A 19,165-nucleotide genomic window follows, 5' to 3' on the forward strand; every position below is an offset into this window, starting at 1 on the left:
CGGTTGTATGGAAGTTCAGCGATGGTCAATAATCAAAAGCCAAACTTTCTCACTGTCAAGACACAGAAAGCCAAGGATATTCACCAGCAGGCAGTACAGTCTCGCCAACACATGCATGGATTTTAATGAGAGAGAAGGGCTTGATCTTTAGGTGTCCAATGCAGAAATATTTTTACATAATATACGTCTCCTGCAAAAGCACGTTTAATATTTTGATATTTATTTAAATTATATACACAGGAGAAAGCCTAGCATCCCATTGTAAAAGAAACGATAGATTGAACTATGGAATTATTTTTAAGGAGTCAGGTTTGTGCAGTTAATTTTTAGGGGCTGAAGAGCTGTGTGGATAAATGACTTACGAAAGAGGGTAACGCTCCTATATTTTACTATAGTCAGACTATCCAAAACCTATTCCTTGCTAAATATATGCCATATAAATCCATGGAAAAGACACTAAGCAGAGAGAAAACTCAGTGAACGTATGAAAACCAGCAAAATGCACAGGACAAAGAACTGTTAATTCTTAAACTTCAGGAAATGGATGTTCGTCCGTTGTTTACTTTAATTAAAAAAAACAGGATTAGTAGTTCCTTCTTGTATATACACTGAAATAACTTGTCCTTTTAGGAAAATGATTACTAGATTCCTGCAACAAAGCAAAACTAATCTGCAATACTTGTTGCTGTCTAGTACTACTATGAATTAGTTTTTTTCCTACATCCAAATGTGTCATTAGAATTTTAAAATAAGTTCTTCTAATGTGCATGTAGAACTGCTAGTAATCTGCCCACTTTGCTTGGCCTTTTCTAGGGTATTTTAAGGTGTTTGCTGGAAATAATTCCACTGTTATGACAGTCAGAATACCTTGTTTTAACTACTATAGCTGTGATGTAAAAAATGCAAACTAGCCATGCCCAAGGAGAACTGGATCCAAACAGAATATTCTGACATTTATGTTGCTGGTATTTCCTTCTATGGCTTGATGGAATAAGTCTTGAAAGCATGAAAATCAACAGCACTCACAGCAAACTCTGGAAAATATTATGAGACCTGTGTTGTTGAACTTTTCTTTTGCTCCTGGAGGTGGCCCTTTCAAAACACAGCGGAGCATCTTTGCCAACGCTCGGTGCCAGCGTTGGTGTTGCTCATTCTGTGCGTACACTGAGCTCATGGTTTCCACCTCTGCTGACATTTGGCAGAATTTCTTTTTAGGAAGAAATGAAAGAGAAATCCTGATTTCAATGGAATATCTGAAAGAGCAGCTTTTCAAACAATAAAAGAAAAATCTAGCACAGCTTTCTAAAGTTAGGTGCTTCTGTTTACAGAGTTCCTAAGGGAAAAGGGGCCAGACAGTCCAAATCAACAGCTTCTTGCCCCTACCAGGTTTGTGGGTTAGTGGTATTAGTTGTGTCTAGCCAAAAAAGCTTACAGTCTTATGGATCCCTTATTCAATAAAGGACTTTGGCACCAAATATTTGACGCTGGAGTCAAGAACTGATTTCTGGTCATTGCTCCCAGTGGTTAGAGGAATACCCAAGGGAGACACAAGCACCAGCTCTGGGGCTTGTCTCTTCAAGGCAGCACTGGAGTATTGACGGATCTAATTGTTCCTGACTCCAGTTTGACCACTGTGAGCACAGATTTATCTATACTTGCTGGGCTTTCTGGCAATTAGATTAGAAAATCCTCAAAAAACCTAGATAATCTCTAGCTATTAAAATAGTAGTTGTTTCACTTCCTTTCCTTTATGGTATTTACTATTGAAAAATCATTCTTTTCTCCCCTAGCAATGCAGCTATTTTGAACTAGTAGAGTAAAGCAAATATATAGGGCCATCTGTACTGCTGCTTCCCCAAAATGGGAACATCACACGCTCCTTGTAGTTACTCTTTGCAGATAAATTGGCTCCTTGATTGTTCACTCTAAAATGTTTTCATAAGTTTATTATCCCGAAGTGACATTTCTGCTCAAAATATCAGTAGAAACAGCAAAATAAAAGGTCGGTTTATTATCGATGGCTCTCTACTGGAGGTTTTCTTTTCTGTCACCGCACAAATGCTAAGTCTTTAGATCTTAAAATAGGTATCAATTATTAACAAAGACGGTGGAGAAAGAAAGCACAGTTTTTCTGACAAATTACACCATAAGCAGAGTTCCATAATCCTGCATGCTGCATTTTCATTCTTCAGAGGAGAAAGAGAAGAATGACTAATACATCAATTTCAGTCTTTTTTTGAAAAGCACCTTGCTCTCTAAGACTACCCTTAATTTACCATCTTTTGAAGACAGAAAGTGGAACGAAAACATTCGTCTCTGGTTTCTGCTAGCCTGTAATATTAAACATTAGAGTAATAGTTATTCTCCACCCACTCATTAATCACATCCCTACTCCATGCAGACTCCTCTGCTCTTCTGACACCTTTTATAAACTACCTAAAACGGACACCTCTTCCTCTGCTTAAAGAAATTTCTATTGCAGAAGAGAATGAAAGCTCTGAATTCTGTGAAGTTAAGATGTACAGGACTTTATACACTGATGATCCAGAGCTTTGGATTTTAATTCCTTAGCGCTGTTAAGGATTTTAGAATTCCTGGACTTCAACTCATCACAACATGCCAAATGCCAAAATCCCGCAGCAAGAGGTTTGTAGGAGCTACGCAGACAGCCACTTCAGGAGCATGAGGATATTTATACCCACCTGAGAGCTTCCCGTCCTTTACTCGATTAGATAAACAAATTTTCTTTTACCTATATATGATACCTGGAGCCAACTCGGGTTCACTCCGCCTGTGCCCTGGAGTGGCAGGTCACAAGCCAGCCCTGATCTAAAAGCCATCCGATGGCATGAGCATGGCACAGAGCCCACACTAATACACTTGTTTCTCTGCAGGACTTACAAACTCAGAAGTAGTGCCATGGTCATATGGTGATGGAGCTCTCAGCTGCCTCAGAGCTCCACCAGGGTGGGCTTGTTTCTGCCGCATACCAGGTCACCATGCCCACCTAAGGAGTTTCACTAGTCCGTGAAGCACAGCTGGATCACAGAAAGATTTACGAGACAGCTGAACAACGCCAGTCTCTGTGTTGTCAAAAACTAATAGCAATTTCCTTTTAGTATCAGTAGTAGGGTCTGTGCTTTTTAGCTGCACAAACTCAGCTGGTTAACCTCACTGCTGCCTCAAAGTTCTCTGTGGCCACAATGCGCAGCCTCCTACCAACTGGTCCGTCGTCCCCCAGCCCCGCTTTACAAAGCTCTCTTCATTTTTCCAGCCCTTCAAAGGTGTATCTGAAGGTTTTGCCTGTAGTCACTCAGTACTTGTCCCAGAATGCTTTGTAGAGTCCCTGACTCCTCCTCCACAGCAAGAAGTTGCTGCTGGGGAATAAATATCAGATCTTTTATGGATGCTCAAGGGCTAGGAAATTTGGTGTCTAAGGGATTACATATGAAGGTGCAGTACACGTTGAGCCCTTCATTTTTATGGAGGACAATTTGTGTTTGTGTGGGAGTGCAGGTGCATCTTGAACAAATTTCTCAGTGTAATAATTTGGAAACATCGGTTAATTTTTCTCATCCTTTCATCTACTTCATTGACCTAGGCATAATCTCTTCATATCCTGAATAAGACGATCACTACAGCTCTATGAATTTCTGCCAGGCCCTAGTTACTCCTGAAGGTCTCAACAGCAGTGAATCACAGCCTAGTCCTGGCATACATACCAAGGGCCCAGAGGCCAAGGAACTAATTGAAATCAGTGAGTTCATACACAAACACACATGCATGCATACAAAAACACATGCTTCACTTTGAAATGCATTGTTTTTCAATTGAAAAATCAAACCAAGACAGAAAGTACTCACAAGTACTTGCTAGCTGCAAACTACTGGACTGGATACCATCCTAACTGGTAAGTTTGACGCGTGCAGCTTTGTCCAAGAGGTTGTCATCATTGCTCAATGTTTAAAAATATGTTATCTGAAGCTTTCGATTTATCAAGGCTATGGAGTAAGGAACAGAAGTCCTTCATGTTTGTGTTGAAACAATACTAACCCCTCTAACAACATTCTCGCTAGTATCCTCCAGTTTCCCATTTTCCTCTAGGGTTTTGCCATTTGACAATTTTTCATGCAGAAACTTGGGCTACAGCTGGATCTAGTCCAAATATTTCATGTTGTTTGGAGGCAGAGGGGGAGAAAAGGGGTTTTGTTTTGATGGGCTATGTTTTTTTTTTTTAATATTTTATTTCCATACAACATCATCCCACTTGCTATAAATCAACTGTCAATGAGAATTCAACACTCACAGGCACTTCTTGTAGCAGCAGCTGCAGTTTCAGGCAAGTCAGGGCAGATTGTGCTCATCTGAAATAAAGTCTTACCTACTCCTGTTATGCTAATCTAGAGTTTCTAGCTGTAAACCAAGGAGTGAAAGGGAGGACTCTGGCAGGCCTGGGATTGCTTCACCCATTGTGCTCACCTGGCTGAGCACTCGTGGCGTCCTCTGCTGCAGGGACTCCTATAGCCAGAGAAGGTGCTGCGTTAGACACAAACCTGAGCCTTCCTCCTTCCCATCCACAGTGTGACCACACCTGCACATTCCCATGCGTTCACTTCTGTGTGCTTCTTTTGTGCCCTCTCCACCCCCCCCTTTTTATTTTTTTCCATTTGATATACATGACTGCTCTTATCTTTATTGGGCAGTATTCCCCCTGTAAAGATGCACGAAGCATCTTGCTCCCATTGGATTTTGACAAAGAAGTAGGAGGAGGTAAAATACAAGTGGGACAAATCCCCTGAAACCCTTTTACATAAGCCATCAAAAGTAAGTCAAAGGCACATATAGAAACAGGATTTACTTTTAACAAACTTGCTCTGCTAACCAGCTGTGATTGCTTGTTGTTTGTTTTTTTTTTAAGTTATTTTATAAGCATAATTGAACTTTACATAAAAGCACTAAGTGTTTTTATTTCTCACCTTGAAACAGACCATTCTGATTAATCTCTTAGGATCTGTACTTACTCTTTGTTGGCAGTGAGCTGAGTAAATGCATCTGAAGACCCACACTTCTTACTGGCAAGGCCAGGACAGCATAGACAAACAGAACTGTCATTATGGAGAACAACAACACAAGGCCAACAGAGTAGGTTTGAAGGCCAGACCATTTCCAGATTTCTAGACTGGTTGTTTGGGGTTTTTTTTCCTTCATTAAAGCATAATACTTTGGGATGGTTTTCAAATGCAAGTCTGGCTCCCAAGGACCCAAAAAAGGCATTTGCTGATAAAAAGCAAAATGGACACGGGCCTGTTCTTCTACTTGAGCTTTTTTGAATCTTGGCAAGATTGCTAGTTTCCCAAAATGTCAATCCACAGAGAGTTAATCTTACTGGCTATATGAAACTATATATCTGCCTCTGGCTAAACTAGAAGTGATACACATCCAAACAATTACGTTTCTAATAAAATACTAGAAGGTATCCTTTACACACCACTCCATCATCTATAACGTCCTGTCAAAGCTGGTTTAGTATATGCCAATATACTTTGTGATTCCCTAGAAGAAAAAAAAAAAAAAGGAAAAAAAAAAAAAGAGGGGCAGAGGGGAGACCTAGCTCATTCTTTCCTGCTTTGAACATTAAAACGAGACTTCAAATATTATCCACTTCCACAACCATGGAACTTGGCACAAAATCCATGCCTTGTTACAGACTCCTGGTTTTCACTTTCAAAAATGCTTTTAGCCTATATGGCTGGGGGTGAGGGGGGGGAAAGCTTCCAAACCATAAATTTTGTTTGAATTGGCAACATGTTTTCTCTATGAGACCACAAAGTGCCTGAATGAAGATCTCTTAACCATACCATTAATATCCATGGAGTATGGGCATAAAAACTGAAAGCTCCCTAAACCTGACTGTAGATCAGTTAGTCTAATAAAAGACTCTGCTTTTACTACATAACTTTGCCTTGTTTATCCCTCCAGATCATTTTGGTTAGTAACACCAATGTTATTAGTGCTTGGTACACTACAACCTCCAATTGGGTCTCCAGTCCCCTTACAGAAAAGGGCCTGAAAGTTCAGGCCCCTGGGTAATTTCTCTGGCAAAAACAGCTCTGCCAGCCAAAGGGATACAGCAGAGGTGAGGTTTGAAGAAAGGGTTTTGATGTCCCTGTTGCAGGCACTGACCCTTCTCTGCCTTCCTTATCTCTCAGCACCAGCTTGGCCATCACCTGGGGCTCAGCATCCTCCAGTGGAAATGGGTACCAGACTGTAGAGAAAGCCCCTGCACGTTGCATCTCCTTAGGCATCTCCTTACTAAGTCTTTAGCCATTTATTCTTTACTGCTTTTCTCCATTTCATCTGCACAAAGGGTTTGTGGCAATAATGATAAAGAGGTACGTCCATAATGAAAAAAGCAACACCTCAGTCCTGCCCTCTTCATCCGGCCCGAAGCCACAGCTCACAGGCTCTGTGTTTGGAGCAGCCTGTTTGTCTTGCCCTCCTGAAGGTCTCTGAGCCCTTTCATGTATCAGCATGATGCTCGGTGCCCTCGTTCCACTTGTTTAGCCCGGAGCTTCAAGGTAGGTAGTGTGCTGCACGTGCTTCTTGGGCTGCTCTGCCATGCTCCAGCTCAGAGCCTGCTCACCCCCGCACAGTAACAAAGGCAAAGGTACCAAACACCCGCTCCCATTCCTGCCCTGACATGCCTTTAACTCCTCCTTACTATTTCTAGCATGTTTCACTACCTGTGCAGAGGAAGAAATGCTTTATTTTAGTAACTGACTGCAACCTGAAAACATCACATGTCCAGAGTCTCAGAAAGCACAAGCGCCAAACTCCCTCTGATCTGGCTCCTCAGGATCTGGCATATCTGCCTCATTCATCAGCTCCTCCGGATTCAGGCTTCTCAGCCTCCCAAAGCATCCAGCTCCAGAGTGTGATCAGAATTGATGGAGAATACAGGTTATTGCAAAACAGGAACTCTTTGTGCAGCGACGTTTGCTATTCTGCTATGACTAGTGAAAACCACCTGCATTAAACACTTTAGCTGATACATTGCCCAAATAACTGAAACTTAAATCATCGGTATCATGCAATTCTTAAACTGAGATCCTTGTATCATAGTCCTTAACATAAATACATGCACTCTTCAATAACTCCACAATTCAAAGTCATAATCCTAATAGTCCATTTTCCTCAACAAAACACTTAACAGAGTTTGGGAACAGAAGCATGAAGAAAACAAAAACAAAAACAGAGCTACCATCTAGCAAATGACTTTGTCTTATTCTGCACAACACATTCTTGCTGGCCACAGATGACAAAAGCAATTTAGGACAATTACAGATTAACCACAAATACAACCAAACACGAAGTCAGAGTGGATGCAGACCGACACACCACTAAATAGCCATAGTCTAGAATATCTCTAAATTGGCTAATTCGTTTCAATTCATTAATTCTTAAATTAGTAAACTGTACACCTGCTTTGGCAAAGCCTGTTTGTTTCAGCTGCAGCTCGATGTTGCCCTCCGGTGGGACGAAAAAAGGGAGAGCGGTTGTGTTTCTTCACACCTTTGCCGTATCAAGAGAAACCTGGGCATGGTCTGCTCCTTTCCAGCTGAGACAGAGTAAGCACAGATGAGCCAAGTTCCCGTGAATCATGTAAATGTAACGTTGTTCTCCAGATTTAATCACTTCTGGACAACTTTGGTACAAGTCTTTTCCAGATCAGCCATAGAAATAAACATCTGCATCTTGCCAAATCAGCCACAGCTCCCAATATGGTATTTACACTTTCTTCCAGCTAAGGGAAGAGAGCTGATAAATTTTCTGGAATGAAGAACTATTTTACACTTTTTCAGCAGGTTTGAATGGCAGAGTGAATATTTTTTTTTCATCCTTTGCCTCCTGACAGCATGAGTGCCCAACAATGGGGTCTTCAGTCTTGAGGACCCCAGACATAAACCATTTTTGCTTCTGATTTGATGAAGGCCTTTCCCATGTAAGTCTGGGGTGGATTTGTCTGCAACAGCCTTGTAATAACACAGTTAAGTGCTCATCTCTTGTGTGACACTTCCCATGTTTTTGTCACTTGGAGACTGTAGGTCCCCAATTCTGTAACAGACTGAATTGGGGACCCATCTGAATTCTGAACTATGGTTGAATTGACTTGGGGACGGCAGGTAGTTCAGTTGGTCTCCAGTTAGCCTTCCACTTCCTAAGGATGGGATAGAGAGGACAATTCCCCACCAGCAGGAGGTAGGAAATGCTCCAAAACCAGTGACTTGTGAAACACAGACAGCACTTGAAAACTGGGAAGCTAATAATTGGTCTCTTCACACCTGAAGCAACAGCCAGGGGACAAGATGGGAGTACCTGGGCTACATAAGAAAAGACCATACTCCTTTTCTTGTGCACGATGCACGAGTAGTGAGAGCCGTGAGGAACACAGGGTAGTAGGGTTTGTTTTGTTATTTAAATTGGTAATTAACAATTCTTCCTGCATCACGTTCCCTAGTGAATTATTCATAGTGCTATAATGGCTGTTGCTCTAGCAAGGTTGACTCCCCCGAGATTCCTTCAGGACCTGCACAGTGCTAAGGGAAGGAAAAGGTGTTTGAGGCAGCCACAGGCAGAAACCGAGCTTCAGTTCCTCGTATCGGAGCAGCACAGCTCAGGTCTATGCCAAGGTCACTGCAAAGCTCAGGGAGAGACGGTCTCACTTCCAGCCTGCGAGGTGACTGTCTTCCTCCCTGAGGTGATATTTATGGCACTCTGGAGCAAAATCACATCAAGCTCAGATTTTCAGTTCATTTATTTTCACTGAAGATGCAAGTTGCCTACGGCATTGTTCCAAACAAAAAAGGGAGTTAAATCTTTAGCAATAGAGTTTGACTCTACACGTAGTCAACGTGAAGCAATAAGTTGCGTAGTCTTGGATGACTGGCAAAATCCACCTCCGAATTCAGAAATGGACTTTGCGTCTGGGTTTGACCGTTGCTATAGGCCAAACCAACATCTCAAATCCAAACATAACCTCAAACTGAGGAAGCTGAGGTCAGACAATTGCGGCTTGGGTTCATGTCTAGTTGCTACCAAGTCAAAGGCTTGCCTCTTGAAAACAGAGTGCTAATGATCAAGCAACAATCCAAATGCAAACAAGAAAGAAGCACCAAGAAAACATCTGGAAGCAATACTGCTAGGAAGAGAACATGGAGACGTGGCCAAATGCTTCACTGCCAAAAAGGAAAAAAAAAAAGTAAAAAAATTAATGACAAGGGGCTTTTCCCTGCCTCCATTCAAAGATCATCAACAGAGCATCTGTGTAGAATAAAAGGCTATGAGAGAAAGTACATACGTGGCTAGGGAATGAAGAAATAAGAAGCTGCTAGAAAAGCAACCCCAGAGCAGTCAAGGAAAAGGCAGCCGATTAGCATTCAGTCGCAGTCAGTTGATATCTACACAATAAATAGCATAATCAACATTGATATACATCTGTCCAATAAAACCTGTAAGGGCCACCATTTTTCCTTAACAAAATCACCAAATTACCACACACTGGCAAACAAAGTAAAATTTCTGAAATCTTTCTTGCCACAATCAATCTATTGATTAAGCATCAGGATAATGCAAAAAGTCAAATTAATGAAAGCCACTGGAAACTTTCATATTAATGCTTAGGCTATGGTGGCTGCTGACACAATGAATTTAAATGAATTCCAGAGACTGGCTGGCAAAGAAAACATTTTGAAGCAGAGGGAGATTTTTAAAGCAAATCTGTGCATTTCCTGAAAAGGTAGTTTTGCTGGGGCTTGTTTCTGAAGAAAAAGAAGGAGAAAAAAAAAAAAAAAAAAAAGGAGCTACTTTTCACTCTCCTGCAGCAGTTTTAACTTAAACAGGAACATTGCTCCGTATTCAACAGCCAGTTCTTACAAAGGCCCCCCTTCAGGGCAGACTTCCAAATATTAGGAGATGGACAGAGATGCAGCACAAGCATTTACTCTGCCCTGTGAGGTAGAAAGTGAGAGGCAGTAAAACATGGGTTTGTTATGTCTTATAAAAAGAGAGAGAGAAATGCATGTTGCCAAGAGCACCCGTCGCCTGGTTTCCATTTTCCTGCTCCCAGCACCTCTCCGCAGGACGCCGAGGCTCCCATCGAGGGTGGGGGGAGAGCCCACTGTCCAGCTGCCCGCAGGGCTCATGGTCTGTGTCCTCGGGGATAAGCTTTGGCACATGCCTTTGAGCTGAGCTTCTTCCTCACGGGCTGCAAATACAGGAGCCAACGCCACTTCACAAAAAGTCAGGACACAGAAAAATCTGTTGTCCGTACGAGTTGCTTTTAGAAGAGCTGGTTCTGCAGCTGAAAGCACTTTTAACCTACTATCAAATTATATAATGGAGCAAGGGACAAATTACTGCCTCTTTCCAGCCCTGCTCGAAACGAGTTTCACAGGCTTTATTCTTCCTCTGAATCACTTCAGCTCTAGCACAGTCTTCCAGTTGTTAAAAAGCCATTTCTGAAAGTGCCTTCATCCAAATGACAATTCAAATAAAATATACTACATGCAGACATTTATTTGTCCTTAATAGCACATTCCTTGATGGATATATACTTTCCATACATCTAGGAAATGAAACCTGACCAGAGATGTGAAGAATTTGCGAGGAGGCAAGATCCGATGAGTAAGCAGCTGCTTTATTAGCAGCCGTACAGCTCTTGATTTAGAGGCTTCATTCACTCAGAGCTGAGGAACATCTTCCGTGCCTGATGCTATAAATGTTGGTTGGGACTAAAAATGGCAACAGGACATTTTTTTTGTTGCTTCCCGGCCATGTCACCTGAGTCCAAAGAAGCTGAACGGGTGATATAGGAAGCGGATTCTCTGGCAGCGGTGTTAACAGTCCTGTCCCTCATCCCTCGCATCCGTGCCTCCTCCTCCTCTACCGCAGCGGGGACGGCTGTGGAGGGAAAGCAGAGCCATGAAAACAAACAGGTCTCCCAGCGACCAGCCAGCAGCTCCACACACACACTGAGCCCTCTCTGCATCTCTAAAATTTCCACCGATGCGATGAAAGCCTGGTCTCTCCAGAACCGCTTCGTACTTTCAAAACTATCTGGATTGTCAGACCTGTATTCATTCCTGGCCAAGAATGACCTCTTAAGATAAACAAAGCATGATTTACCCAGCTGACAGACCAGCTGTGGTCAAAGAGTGCTGTAGGATAACCAGGACATCCAGTGGGACGCTGAACGAGACCAGCACTGTAGCATTTGCGAAATAGTGCTGACACGTGGCACGAGAGCAACTCAATGCACCTTAATTTTTCCAGCAACCTGCTTTCTTTTTAAAGAAAGCTGTTCTTCCCCTGCCTCAGCCCAGAAGTCTGCTTTAACTTGACTCAGTACAAGCAACCACAGAAGCCCCTGGGTAATTAAACATATATTTGCTACATTTTCCATTCTTGTAGGAAAGAAGGTTCTTAACCCTTTAGGGTACTTTGGTTTTTAGTCCACTTAGAAGGAGCAGAACCTCAAGTAACCACCAAACAAGATAAAGACTAATCCAGCAAAAAAATCCTTAAGGCTCATTTATGAACTTTATTTTCCAGTTAGTATTTTAAAAATGCTATTCCCACTCACCACATCTATAAAAGAAACCCACAGCATGAAAATATTCCATGTGGTTCAAAGCTGTAACTTTTCAGCTCACACAGAAGAGGGAGTTAATAATCTCTAATAAGAAAACAATTCTGCAGTCGTATTCTCTTATCTGTCACACCCGTAAATTCACACGCCAATCCAGAAAAAACAAACTGGCTTTACTCACTAAGAAATTGCCTCTTCTCCTCATAATGACTTCCTTTGACAACAAAATTACATTGAAACAACTGAACTTTGCCAACAGAGAATTTATGAGATAGGAAGGGAAATCTTTGTGCTATCAGAGTGAGCAGCTCAAGATCTAGTCCAGTGCAGTTAAGGGAAATAGAACTATTATTAAAAATGAATATTTATAAAACATAATGACCCAAGCATTTCACAGTTTTAAGGTTTAAAATGTAAATTATTTCTGCATTTTGTCTTTTCCTTTGCAGCCTACAAACCACATAACCAGTGAATATACTCACTGAGGTATAGAGTTTCTATTTAACTTTTTTCTACTTGACTAAAATGAGCAGACAAACCCATCAAATCAGAGTTGATAAAAATGGCTCTATCCACTTACCTCTTGTTGTTAAAAGAAACAGTTCTGGGTAAATATTTTTTTTTAATAGTTTTAAGTTCTATATTCATTTTTTGACCTGGCTTTGACAAGGTATACAACCAAACATATGTTAGTGGTGACTTGAAATACTCGACGGTGTTTTGGTAAGGACTGGAGATATCAAAACGGAAAAAAAAAAAAAACCAAAAATAAAACCAGGGTTTCAGTCTTTGGAATAGTAAGTGATTTCAAAGAAACAAGATGAAATTTTACTTTTAATTCCGGAAGGTAACAGCTATTTTCTCATGTCCAAATAATTACCAGAAGAACTTGGAAAAGGGGCCCCATCTCTCCATGTCCTTTATACTTAACTGCATGCACCATACTGAAAGGGCATATCCAACCAATATCTAGGAAAATAATAAACACGTTACCTGCTCCACCATGTATTAACACTGCCCCTATATATTAATATTCAAACAACAGCATAAGAGTCAGAAATAGGATTTCATTAGAATGTCAAACAAGCGCCTAAGTGCCAGGTGCAGGAGAGATTGTGTGTAGCGCAGGGAGGCGGAGGGCTCCCCGCAGACAAGACGAGGGAAGGGAAGAGATGCTCCCACGGCATTGCATTGGCCGGCATCGCTCTTGGCTCCTACAGTCCGGGAGATTCTGGTTTCATACCAGAAGACATTTTTAGAAAGGCACAGAATAGGACTAGGGAAGAGATCCTGCACTAGACATCAGCTTGTTGGGAAAGTTTTGTCTTAACTTTTCGCTCTGCATATCGAGCTGGCAGAGAGCTCTGTCTGGTATTTGAAGCATGTCCCTCCTCACAGCCCCCTCCCGTCCCGCCACCCCCAGACTCTAGCGGGACTGCCGGGAAGGCGGTCGGATAAATTGTGGATGCTTGCCTGGCTACTGAGTCACTCAGTTGGAGGTCAAAGCCAAGCCTGCAAACTGAGACTCTGCAGTCTCTTCCCAGATCTGTTGCCAAACGGTATGAACAAATCAGCTTTTCTGAGCTTCAGTTTTCCCATCTACTTATAAAATACTTTGACGCATTTAGATGAAAGGCTATGCTCTATTACCAGACACTATTTCACCCTCTCTCGGGTTATAAATTGCAACTACTACACAAAAATGTGCGTATGCAAGTATTTTTTCAAGGCTTTTTAGGTATACACGTACAAATGCACACTGCCCAAATGTGAACGCTTTACTAGACTTGAATTCTAAAACTATATCTTAACTATTATGGTTAAGCATTTTTGCAGCTATTACGTCTGTCCTAATTTCTATTACCCAGACCCCATCATGTCTTTAATAAACATCTGTAAAATTCATTTTTGGCCACAGGATGGCAGAGTATAAAAGCACTATTTTACCTTCAGCTTCTACTCACCAAGGAAAAAGTATATACCTAAGGCAAAGTGGTTTTTTTCTTTCCACTGTCTGTTTGCTCATACTTTTATTAACTAGGTTAAATACTTTGACTTCCCCAGTAAATTACAGAAGATGGTTTCTAGAACAGACATATCATGAAATTAAATCAAGAAAGGTCATTTACAAGAAGAAGCTCAAGTCAGATGTGTAGAAGTTCAGAAATTTGCAGGCATGGCCCCAAACCAGATCTCACTGCTTCATTGTTCATACATAGTGTTATTTTAATTGTGTTAAAATTAAAGTTACTGTTATTTCCATTTTACTTAGCAGAGCTTTTAAGATTATTCTTGCAAGCAGCATTAAGTAACCACCAAATGAATTAAATCACGTTGTTGTGGTGTATTTACTCAATACATACCCAAGATAGCAGAATAAATGACCAGAAGCTTAGCAGACAGAAGGTTATTGTGGGACTACCCAAAATTCACTCCTAAATTATAAGGATTTTTTCTTGCTGTTATTATTCTTGGTTTGAGTTCAGTGAATTTGAGATTTTTAATAGCCTTCTGCCCCAACTTCTAAAGAAAAGGAGCACACAAAGCACCATTAAATATTGCAGAGGTCTTTCTTTGAACTTCATGTGTTATGATTTAATCAAAGCGTAATGCACTCCAACTTGCAGAGAGCAGCAGTTCAGTTCAAAGAGTTATAATGCTTCTTCAAATAATTTCCTGAGCGATAAATAAATACAAGATTGACACTGTACCAAACCATTAGTCCAGTATCTATGCAAGTCTTTACACAGTCCTGAACCTAATGCTGTTCTAATAAGAAGAGGAAAGCTTTTCTTCAGCATTGGAATACATTTATTTCTGAATTGAAGGAGGGATGGAGACAAAGAGAAGAACTGAAGCCTGGAGAAGCATACCATAAAGAAACCATGCTTCACATTTAAGTAGCGTTTATATTGCCAATGATACTGGCCATATTTCTGGAGTGTTTTCTCCTTTCCCACAACACTCTACTACAAAGAAAAACATTCATAATTCAAAGCTTAGGAGTTTGGAAAGCTAGCTGAGAAGGATGAATATTCTCTTTATCAAGGTTCATTTTATACAGAGGGCTACCAACATGCTGAACTAAAGCCAGGTGGGAACACAGAAAGAAGCTCTGTATCTACAACCAATTTCCAGGAATTTGAAAGGAGAAGTGAAATGTTTAATAAAGCGGTAAGGAAGGACTGCAGGCATCTCTGTAATCGCTTTACCAGTGGACCACAGGCATTTAGGAAAATACTGTATTCAAGAAAGAAGTTGGCACGAAGTATGGAGAAATGCCATGTCTTAGTACTCTGCTTGTACCATGAGACATTCCACCAAGCAACACACACTGAGGGCAGCACAGCAAAGTTAAAAAATAATGAACCAAAGTCATCTAAAAGCTGATGAAAAGGAAACATAAAGAGTAAATTTAAGCTGCCGGTGGGGGCAACCTAGGAGTTCCTATTAGTTGCTTTATGAATAATCCTCAGTGTTTCAGCTGACCAAACCTGACAAATGACAGCAAGAGATGTGTGTTGGGGATTCAGCCCCTTAGAGCAGAAAAATAAAAGACAACAGAGGATTTGCTAACTTCTGACATGATCAATATATTTCACTGTCCATTATCACTTGGCAACTGGATTGAAAAAAGACACTACACAAAGTTATTTTTCTCATGAATGGTAGAGCATGATATGCAAAGTTGTCACTAGCTTACCCAATTCCACTGCCTTGCACTTTTTCTAAACTCATTTCCAACGCATGAACATTTATAACTTTACTTTGTATACAATCACTTGGCTCCATTATAAAAAAAACCAAAGTTTTATTTCTTTCCTCGTGAAAAGCAAAATTGAATCCCAAACCAGTTTTCTTCAGTGTTTTTTTTTGGATCTGCAAGTTTTGTTAGTGAAAGGAAAACATACTTATGATCAGCAATAAACACTCTTATCTCTTCTTAGATATTTAAAAGAAAAAAGAAAAAAATCCACTAAAATTTGCTATAAGTTTTTATAATGAGTAAATATTCTGTGGAAGACATTCAGTCTGAAAGAGCTTTCTTGGCTCGTCTCTGAAGTAAAGAAGTAGCACTACAATACAGCATGTTGCACATAAAACCTTCATCTTGAAGATAAACACATCAAAAACAAAAGAGCAGAAGCAGTACTTTTACATATGGGACAGATAAAAACCAACCTACATTTATAAAATCAAAGTAACTATACAGTAGTGGTATTTGTGTATGAGTAATTATAATAAACGCAAGGGTGTCCTTCTCTAAAGTTTCTTTGTGAAGGAAGGAAATATTTTTAAGCCTTATGAGACCAATTCCTTTTGCATTAGCAAAGAAGTGCAGTTTTACTTTGCACATATTTAACTCCATTATCTAAAGAAATCAAATAATTCTGTAGGGGCATTTCCAGCAAAAAGAAAAAGCTTTGCTTACTGTAGACCTCCTAGACTTTGTCAACAGGAATTTCTTTATATTTGAACACTCTATGTATTTTATCTGTTTCCCTGCAAGAAAGGAGCGTTCGCTTCTCATTCTAACACATTTCTATAGTTCTAGTGATTTACATTATTCAAGAACTATATTAGCTTCCTTCATTCCCCAAGTTAAAAAAAAAACAAAACAACAAAAAAACAACTAAAAAAAAGGCACAGTAAAACACCACAGATCAATACCGTGAAAAACGACACTTCCTCTCTTCCAGGGTCTTTTCTCTGCCTCAGTGCCTCTGCTTAGATGTCCATCAAACCCTGGTGCTACGCTACAGTTGCCAGCCTGCTCCTACAGATTCACAAGAAATGCATCAGAAACAGAGAGCTCTAGCTGGGTTTCTAAAATACCAAGACAAGAAAAGCTTCTGAGATTTCAGCACCCTTTGAGAAAAGTCTTCCATTCAACAACTGTCTCATTTGTGCTAAAGGTAGAGCTTGTCCAGGAAAACCAAGAGAACAGAATGGTGGATATATGTCCTCTCAACCTTTGGCCCCAGTGGTCTCAATATAAAATAGCATCACCTGCACTTTAGGTGTAAGTATTTTGCAAACACGTTATCAGCTTAGGTACTGGCAAGCAAAGGATACTTTGAAGCTGTACACACATATTCATTCTAGCTGAAATTGATACTTACATCACCGACCTGCATTCACAAATGCGGTTTCAATTCCTGCATGAAATCTGTTGAAAAAACACCTGTCTCTATACTTGTCTATTTTTTTTTTTCCTGTTAACTTTGAATAACCTATTTGCCTTACAGTTTTAATGCCAGGCATGAGACCTAGTAGACATTAGTGCTGCATGCAGTATCGTACCCCAGGGGCTTCTCAGCTAAGCAATGACGACTAGGTTAGAGGTTTGGCCTTATTTTTGAATACATATCTGCCCTCTGATATCCCTCATCTTTGATCGTACATGAAGAAAAGACCCTTCAAGGAAGAAAGTTTGCAGCTAGGAGCTCTTCCCATTCAGTCTTTTTTTTAGAATTATTTTTAAAGAAAGATAAATTTGTATAAAAATAAAAATAGGCTGCGGTATTTTGACGACATTCCTCAAGTGCCTCCTCAGGGTTCTGGTCATAAAACACTCCATGCAGGGAGTAGTTTTGTTGTCTTAATGGTTGCAAAGTTTTCCTCTCCTCTGCAATATAATCTCAATTTTTTTTTTTTTTTTATGAGCTTATGATTCCCAGCATTTGAATGCTGCTATAGCTTTATAATGTGTTTTTGTTCCCTTCAGACGAAAAGTAAATACGAACGGGAACAACTTGCCAAGAACAATCCATTTATTTGCTCAAACAACATTTCAAGAACACCTGCACAGCTGTTTTGGAAACACACCGGTATCCCCACTCAGCCTTTCACGTCTGTGTTATCCTATTCAGGTAGATTATGTCTACCTAAAGATGAAAAATGCACAGCATTTCCCATACCTCTGTGTTCAGCTAAAGAACATCTCATTTTCCTACTTTGCCATTCGAACAACTAATATGGACCAATTAATTAATGGAAAGTTCATATCCCCTTTGTGTCAGTGATATCTAGGGAAAAATCAAGCCTTACCTGTGCTCTTCCGTGTGCCATAATTTTTTGAAAAAGGGAAACACTTTTTTCAAGTCTCAGCAGCACAATGAAAAAAGTCCTTTGTAGAACAAGGCCAAGATACAGCCAGGCTATGGAAAAGATCAAGCATGGGTTTGTATTTGTACACACATAGGCATATGCTGATGGCTAACAAGACGAAGACTAAAAAACCCTCATCAAATACACATCACGACAGCGAAACATCACAGCAGTCACCTGCTCCAACAGCCACCAGCGATGCCACAGGTCGGGATGAAAGGCTCGCCTGTGGGACCTGAGGAACTGCACTCGCCAGTGGCCATCTGGATCCACCTCATCCCACTGGCAGCATAAACTACAAGAAAAAAGTATAATCGGGAAATATCTTTTATGCTTTTCTACAGAGCATCTCTCAGTTATACCCTTGATATATAACAGCTCACTAGTTCTGATCCTAAGGCATCTTTCCTTACCACAGAAACACCACTTTAAAATCTACACTTCCAGAACACTAAAATAAAGATCCCTTGTCTCTGCCGTCCTTGCTCCTGCCTTCATTTATGCAAAAGCCGTCGGCCACCCGTGCTTTTTTTTTTGGGTCCCTGCTGGAAAGCTGACATCTGGCAAACACAGGAGATGAGAAGAGGGCATGGTTTGCATGGGAAGTGGTGTGCACATGTACAGCTGAGTGATGGGGCATGGGCAAGGAGTCTAAGAGAACAAAAAGCTCATACCTCATATGAGCAAAATGCTCTCATGCAGGTTAATGCATGCGATGGAAGTAAAAGAACTGAGAATTTCCTCTTTTTGGAAGTAATGTGATCAAGATCTCCGCTTTACAATTCATGAGAGCACAGCAAAGACAAGTCTGAGAGTCAGATCTGGAAATTTTAAGGCAAACACTACTTTATATAGCAGGACCTGCCCTACTTTACATGGTACGTGTTTTAAAGAATGACCAAACACTTGAAATAGGTCCCTGGTGAATCACAGTTTGCAAAAGTGATTCAGAGACGACAAGTCTCTAAATCTGTCTGTGACAGTTCATTGTTGCATTGTGCACCTGCACACCTCTTACATTCCTCCAGTACTTCAAAAGACAAAACCTAGTTTTTAATAGCTTATGCTTAATACTTTCTGGCTAAACTTCTCATGCGTTGTATTTACTTCATGCTGGAAAACCTTCTTTTAAAAAGCTGCAATGGCCTTGTGCTTTTGGGACTTGAAACTCACTTAAGGGACACCACTTTTTACAGAAATCTCTTCAGTCACCATTATGCCCAAGTTAGAAGTCTCTGGGGTAAAAATAGGTTAAACCCACTAAAATCCTCATCTTCTGTAAGCTCAGAGACTTGAGAGAATTCAGGAGCTAAAATACCAAAGGAGTTCATCCTTACAAAATACAGTCCGTTTTCTCCAAGGTCTTTATAAACATCCTGGGGGCAACTACGTTGTATCCAACTACAG

The sequence above is a fragment of the Larus michahellis genome, chromosome 6 (assembly GCF_964199755.1).
Source record: "Larus michahellis chromosome 6, bLarMic1.1, whole genome shotgun sequence".
NCBI lineage: Eukaryota > Metazoa > Chordata > Aves > Charadriiformes > Laridae > Larus > Larus michahellis.